Here is a 7,711-nt window from a genome sequence, read left to right on the forward strand (position 1 = left end):
GAGTCGAACCGAGCTTCGTAGAGAGATTTGTGGGATGAACAAACGTATGATTTACACTGGAGTCCATCATATGGAGGGGTGACGATGGCCTTCCCCATCGGCCCCCAGGAAGCCCGATGCACACAGGTAATGAAACGGGATCCTTAGCGAGGACCTGTGTTGTTATTGGGGGCTGTTGAGTCGATTCCACTCATAGTGACCCCATGGGACAAAGCAGACTTTCCCTCTCGGACTGACTTGACTTTCTTTACAGAAAGGAATCCTTGTGGGGCAATGGACAAGTGAGTGCTCAGCTGCAAACCTAAAGGTGAGTGGTTTGACCCCACCAACCACACGACGGGAGAAAAGACCGGGAGAACTGCTTCCTTCAAGAAATATATGCTTGGAAACCCCACAGGACAGCACTGCTCCCTCCTGTATGGTTGCTATGGGCCAGCACCGACTCGATGGGGCCCAGCCACACTATCCAATGATAGGGAAGCAAAGCATCAAGTCAGAGCTGTTTGGTGGGTTCAAACTGCCAACCTTCCGGTCAGCAGCTAAGTACTTAACTGTCGCACCACCAGAGCTCAGTAAATGTGGGGTCATTGAATGATGTTGAAAAGCAGTTCTCAAATAAGCCCACATGGGAGGAGCACACCAGCCTGTGTGATCATGAGATGTCAGTGGGATCAGGTATCAGGTAGCAAAATATCCCAAACAAACAACTATACTGATGGGAATGAGGGAGATTGGAGTGGAGACGATTGGATATCTCCCCACAGATGGGTTATAAGGAAGAGATAATTCAACCAAGGTGCAGCATAGCACCAACGAATCACACATCATTCCTCTAGTTCCTGAATACTTCCTCCACTCACTACCATGACCCAGTTCTACCTTAAAAATCTGACTAGGCCGGAAAACACACATTGATACAGATACTCTGGATACATAGAATTCAGGAGAGATAAAACGCTCAGGAACACTAGTGGGAGTAGCGATATCATGAGCGTAGGGTCAGGGAGGGGGAAGGGTGAGAAAGGGGGAACCCATCACAAGGTTGGCTATATAGCCTCCCTCAGCAAGGGGATGATAACAGAAATGTGGGTGAAAGGAGACAATGGATATGTAGGATATAAAATAATAATAACAATATATAATTGATCAAGAATTCCAGAGGATGGAAGGGATGGGAAAAAGAGGAGCTTATACTAAGAGCGCAAGTCGAAAAATTTTTTGGACCTGATGAGGGCAACATGTACAAATATACTTAATACAATTGATTTATAGAATGTTATAAGAGCTGTAAGCGCCTACATTAAAATGATTTAATAAAAAGAAAGTGTGGTATATAATTGTCTATCAATTTGAGAGGATTAAGAATAGGGTGGAGTCTGGCCTGTCAATCAGGTTATAGCCAATGAGGCCTCTGTGTGGGCGTGGGCATGGCCTTCTCCTGAGGATTCTGGGAACTCCTGTATTCTTCCTTGGAGGTGGGAGACTATCTCTCTCTCTCTCTCTCTCTCTCTCTCAGCTCACTCCTTGGGAGGCATCCCTATGGAGAAGACACATGGAGAGAGGCTGATGGAGCCAGACCTCTGGAGCTGGAGAAGCCATGTGGAGACCCCTGCCAGCACTTAGATGCTTACACCACCACTGGATCCACAAGACTTCTCACCAACTGGCCTGTGATCTTCCTGCACTCACATCATTGCAGGTGTTTCGTGAGTCGGAAGAGGACTTTATAGATTGGTATCAGACATATGAGCCAATATTGGACCTATGGACTTGATCTGGACTGGCTTGGGATGTTTTCTCAATATTCAACTGCTCTTGTATAGAAAGCTCTTTCTTACACACATGTGAGTGTCTATGAATTTGTTTCTCTAGTCTACCCGGACTAACATAGAAAGAAAGAAAATCAAAGCAGCTCTCAGTGAATCTTCCAGCTCCAGGACTCCTTGCCCAGCTGGGTTAGCACTTCCCATCTCCTACGGACAGTGTGGCCTTGCTTGGCCCATGGGCCCTCAGACTGCCCTCAGGGGCTGAAGACCAGCTAGGCACCATACAGAACAAGTCTTAGTCTTGGGGCCACTTGGGAATTGCATGAACAAGAGGAAAATTTGCATTCTCATTTAGATTCTCCATGAGATCCCAGAGGACTCTCGCCATGATGAAATGGAGAGACTTGAGATTAGGATGGATCATTGTCTGAATGCCTGAATTGACAACACGGTCATGAAAAGCATGGTGGAGAAGGCAGAGAGCCTCGCTGCTTTCTGCAGGACGGTTTGATAAACGATCTGATGGTTCAGAAACATAAAAAGGATTTCTTGCAAATGTGAAGAGGTTGAGATCACAAGCACTAAGATAAAAGTCATCAAAAATGGATTCAGGAAGGAGAAGCAAAGCCATGGCCCCGAGCTGAAAAGGACTAGAGCAGCGGTTCCCCACCTGCGGGTCACGCCCCTTTGGGGTCGAACAACCCTTTCACGGGGGTCGCCTGATTCATCACAGTAGCAAAATTACAGTGATGAAGTAGCAACAAAAATAAGTGTATGTTTGGGAGTCACCACAACATGAGGATTTGTATTAAAGGGTTGCAGCATTAGGAAGATTGAGAACCACTAATATACACTCTTCAGATGAAAAGGGCTCCCCAAGGATCAGAAAAATTAATATAAAATAAGTCATGCTTGGAAATAAACTGGTAAAGGTTCCAAAACTTAAGGATGCAGGGGGGAAAAGATTTGAGAGCGACTGCATGTAGGCATACCTCCCTTTACTGCACGTCACTCTACTGAGGTTGTGCTTTTACAAATTGAAGGTGCATGGTAACCCTTTGTGGAGCAGATCTACTGACTTATTTTCAGCAGCATATGCTCACGTCATGTCTATGTGTCACAAGTTGGTAACCCTTGAAATGTCACAAACTTTCTCATAACGCCATTGGACACTTAGCGGGCAATGGTATGGCACAAGTGTAACTGTGATGTACACTGTGAAACTACAACGTCTGTGTGATGCATTGTTTGGTGACATTTGCTTCACTGCAGTGATCTGGAACTGAGCTCTCAATATCATTGAGTTAGGCCTGTTGATGGAACAACACCACAATCAAGTTGACACCCCACTTAGTTTCTGCACTAAAGATCAGAGAGAATGGAGCCATTTCTCCACATGGCCACAGAACAATTCTAGGGCAAGGCAAATGGAGGTCTTCCCAGAGAAACCGGGCCTCAGACAGAACACAATGCCTCTCTCCCAACTCCATTTTCAAAAGAGTGATCTAGTGGTCTCAGAAACAAACCACAGCCCACAACTTAAATACCAGGGAAAATGATATCAAAGAAATGTGGTCTTCCTTGGCCCACCCCAAGGGACAGAGTACCCTCAACGCATGTGGCTACTGAGGGGCAGATGGTCCATCTCTGATTCCTTGCTATGACAACCTGAGAAAGTTCTGCTGGGTGAAGCTTTAGTAGTACACATTTTTTCCTGCTATGTGAGCATCAAGCAACTCACTCTGAGTTAGTGCACTCAGTGGCATCACCTGAAAGGTTCTCTCTGGTCACAGTGAATTTTTTCATGAAAGCAGTTTCGCCGGAACCTTCCTTTTTGTGATGTCTTATTTCATAGAACAGCGGGCAGCTGTGAAATTTTGTTTCCGGCTCATGAAAAATGCTGCAGAAACTGTTGTGATGTTGAACACAGCCACCAAGGACAGAACTGTGTGAAAAATTCAAGTGTATGAGTGGTTTTCTCTTTTCAAAAGAGGTGAAATGTTGATTGATGACAAACCTCGTTCTGGATGTCCATCAACTTCTTGTACTGATGAAAATGTTGACTCATAGTGCATTTGGAGTTCATTCCACCAGGCCACCATTCATCGAGCTTTCTATTTAGAGGTTCTAAAAAGATGGCATACCAATGTGTGACAAAAAAGGTCTGATTTGTGGCAGACAGGGAGCTGGTTTTGTCACCACTACAATGCACCTGCTCACGCAGCCATCTCTGTGCACCAGTTTTTGGCAAAAAACCAGCATGGTTTTCTTGCTCCATGCACCTGACTCACCTGACCTTGCTCTGTGTGACTTCTTTGTGTTTCTGTGAATGAAGAGGGACATGAAAGGACAGCAATTTGACGATGTAGAAGAGGTTAAGGAAAAAAACAAACAAACCAATGAGGGAGGTGCCATCAGACATCCAAACAGATGAGTTTGAAAATGTTTCCAAGGATGGAATTGCAGATTTGACAAATGTATTAAGTGTAATAGAGAGTACTTTGAAGGTGATAATGTTCTTTTGTAAAAAAAAAAAATTAATACATAGCTTTGGGGGGACAATCCATTTTGAATGGGGAGTGTTACCCCCTTTTATACTGACCTTGACAAAGCGGCCCGAGAGGTTTTCAACAAAGGCTTTGGTGTTGGATGGGTGTGAAAGCCAAGTCCTGAAGTGACGTGGAAATCTCGACGTCTGGTGTCTCTAATACAGACAGACACCAGTAAGGTTCCTGGGCCTTGGAGACCACATGCCCACATTGTGAGTAAGGTGTGACTTTCATAGGAAGTTGGAACCCTGCTTACACTCTGGGAAGAGGAATCTTGATTGAAGACCAGATCTGCCAATGTTACCTTTAAAGTTGGTGCTTGCTATCACCTTCTTGCCAACTGTGGGAAAAAAGAGTGGCAAAGTCAAGTGTTCTTCCAAGAAAGTGTTACAAAGCTCTTGTGAGGCTGACTTTGATTTTGCTGGGCCTATAGTCCATGGTTCAGCTGGTGTGGACTAAGTGGCTGGCTGGCTTATGGGTTACCAGATGACCTTTGACAGGGCCAAGTCAAAGATGACTAGGCTCTAGGTCTGGGAACTTCCAGCAACACAGTCATATCACTGATGGGACAGAGCTCAGAGCATCAATTCATCCAAAAGCATGTGAAGATCTTGGCGCATCAGTAAACCTTGCTTGGACATCAGGGCCCATCTGCTTGTCTTTTGGCATGGTTGCTGAATATCAGTGGGATCCCAGCACTTCCATTTGGGCAAAAGTCAGCAACCCTGGTTTAATTGGAGTTGGCGATACTTAGTCTCTGAGGCCTGGTGGGAAGCTTCCATTGTCTGCTCTGGGAGATGGGAAGAGCAGTAAGCTGAAGATCACACACTTTAGCTTCCTCTGGAGTTGGAGGCTTCATCTAGTAAGTTCTAGCTGAAGAAACCTCTGGGATCCAGTATCACAACGTTTGGCCTTACTGCGTTCCCATTGTGACCAGGCCTCTTTGCCCTCAGTGAAGGTCATCAAAATAAAGGATGCTTTAAACAAGAGCTGCACTTTATATATTTAAACAGTTACTTGCTAGCTGGCTTCTCATTCAATTGGTTCTCTATCTAGTTAGACTTGTATCACGCAGTCACATATTCAATAGTTAAATGTATTTAACTGTGAAATGCATTACCCACCAACAATGAAATAGACCTTAAGGAAAGCTAAAAAAACAAACCCCACAGAAAATAAACAATAGTGGTGAGCAATGGTTGAGCTTTAAGATAGAATTAGTTGAAGAAGTCACTTATTACACAAATACAAAATCATTGCCAAGAGAAAAAGATTCATCATGTAAGAATATCATAAACTTGGATTTAAAAGCCAACATAGTACTGGAAACCTTAGAATGTTGGAGGTGGACCTAGGCAGGAGAGGAGTAGAGATGGGCTAGATTTGCCATTCTCCATGGAGGGGGGCCATGCTCTGGGGTCACTGTTGAAACTGATACAAGATGTAACCCTCTGTCATAGAATTAATTCCAAATGAACCTCATGTAAGACTGAGTAGAACTGCCCTCCACAGCATTTTCTTGGTTGTAATCTTTACAGCACCAGCCAAGCCTTTCCTCCACAGCCCTATCAGGTGAGTTTGAACTGCCCCAAACCCAGTCCAATCCAATGCAACCCAACCCATGGTCATCGAGGCAACTCCAACTCATAGTACCATTATAGGACAGAGCACAACCAGATGCGTGGGGTTTTGCAGGCTGTAAATCTTTACAGAAGCAGACCCAGATATTTCTCCCATGAAGTGGCTGGGGGTTTTGTTCAGCAGCTGTGCACCTGTTTGGATTAGGAGTCAAGCACAAACCATGTGCACTGTCACATGCCTTGTTGAACGGCTCTCGGATCAGAACACACGATGTTCCAATTATTTGAGCAAAGCAGATAAACACAAGGCATAGGGAAAACATTGTTTTTGTGTTTAATACAGAGGCATAACCAAATAAAACAAATAAAATGCAAAATGGAGACAAGAGAAATAAAAGCCCATGTGAGTATGTCAATGTTCCCAGTAAGTGTGATCACAGAAGCCAGTAAAGCGAAGAAGCTCAGATTGTATCCAAACCTGTGTTGTTTATACGAGACATATCTGAGCAAAGGACTGAGAAATGAATGAATAAATGAATGAGCGAATGAATGGAGTTACAAGGATATGCTGCACGCAAACTAAAATATAAATCAATGTAATCTGCTTAAAAGGAAGGTTTGTGAGAGGAAGCCTTGTTATTCTCACATACTTCTTCTTAGTAGGAACACTGAGTGCTGCCTTTATGTGGGAGAAATATATTGATATGCCACTGGGGTGGCGTTGAGAACCCAAGGGCAAGTTTAAGCCACAGAAGATGCTCACTAAACAGCACTGCAGGGCCCGGGGAGTGGGGGGCGGGGACTTTATTTTGATCATAAGATGATATTAGAGGGAGAAAAAGTAGCTAGAAGAATGCTATGAGGCATGGTCTATACAACACTAAATCCCCCCCTGTGCTCCCAGCAATTTTGAAGAGATGAGTTAAAACACCTGCTAAACCCTTCCTGTCAGTGGGCTCCTTGTGCAAATGGGTAAAGGGACTTGGTTTTGCACCTGTGTTGATCAGGGTGAAAGACTGAAAGCAAACTCCGGATGTAGAGGAAGCCCCATTAGTTGTGACAATACTGGGGAGGTCTTTTCTTTCACAAAGTGAAGCTCGGGGGCTTGACTCTGATTGACATCTGGGAGACACCAGTTGATGCCCTAGGATTGCACCACAGCATAGGTTGGTGACTGGGATGTAACACATGCATGTTCTAAGTTAGCAGGGACAATGTTCGTACCTAGAGACACTACAAGAAAGAACTGTGAATGAAGAACTGGTGACCCTGCCAACTATGCTTGGGATCATGCAGAGCATTCCAGAAATTCCAAGAATGGAAGATGAGTCTCCAGCCTCAGTTGAGACAGATGGGCCACAAACCATGCCAATGCTGTGCTCCCATCCTTCCAGGTTCCTTTTACCCCTTTTGTGGACTGTGTTAGTCTGGGTTGACTAGAGAAACAAGTTCATAAACATGCATATGTGTATAAGAAAGAGGTTTATATACAAGAGCAATTGAATATTGAGAAAACAGCCCAGCCCAGTCAAGATCAAGTCCATAAGTCCAATATTAGCCCATATGTCTGATATAAATCTATAAAGTACTCTTCAGACTCACAAAACACATGCAATGATGCCGAATGCAGGAGGATAACAGGCCATTGGGTTGGAAGTCTTGGGGATCCAGTGGTGCTGCAAGCATCTCAGTGTTGGCGTGGGTCTCTAAGTGGCTTCTCCGGCTCCAGAGGTCTGGTTGCATCAGGGTAGGTCCATGTGGCTTCTCCTCAGGAATGTCTCGCAGGAAGTTAGCCTTGTCAGTCGAGAGTTTCCAA

The 7,711-nt window shown here is 44.7% G+C and overlaps 1 pseudogene; it reads left to right on the forward strand.

Moving 5' to 3' along the window:
• Positions 1–253: 253 nt before the first annotated feature.
• Positions 254–6,336, forward strand: LOC142454766 (non-selective voltage-gated ion channel VDAC2 pseudogene; annotated as a pseudogene).
• The last annotated feature ends 1,375 nt before the right edge of the window (positions 6,337–7,711 follow it).

The sequence above is a fragment of the Tenrec ecaudatus genome, chromosome 8 (assembly GCF_050624435.1).
Source record: "Tenrec ecaudatus isolate mTenEca1 chromosome 8, mTenEca1.hap1, whole genome shotgun sequence".
Lineage (NCBI taxonomy): Eukaryota > Metazoa > Chordata > Mammalia > Afrosoricida > Tenrecidae > Tenrec > Tenrec ecaudatus.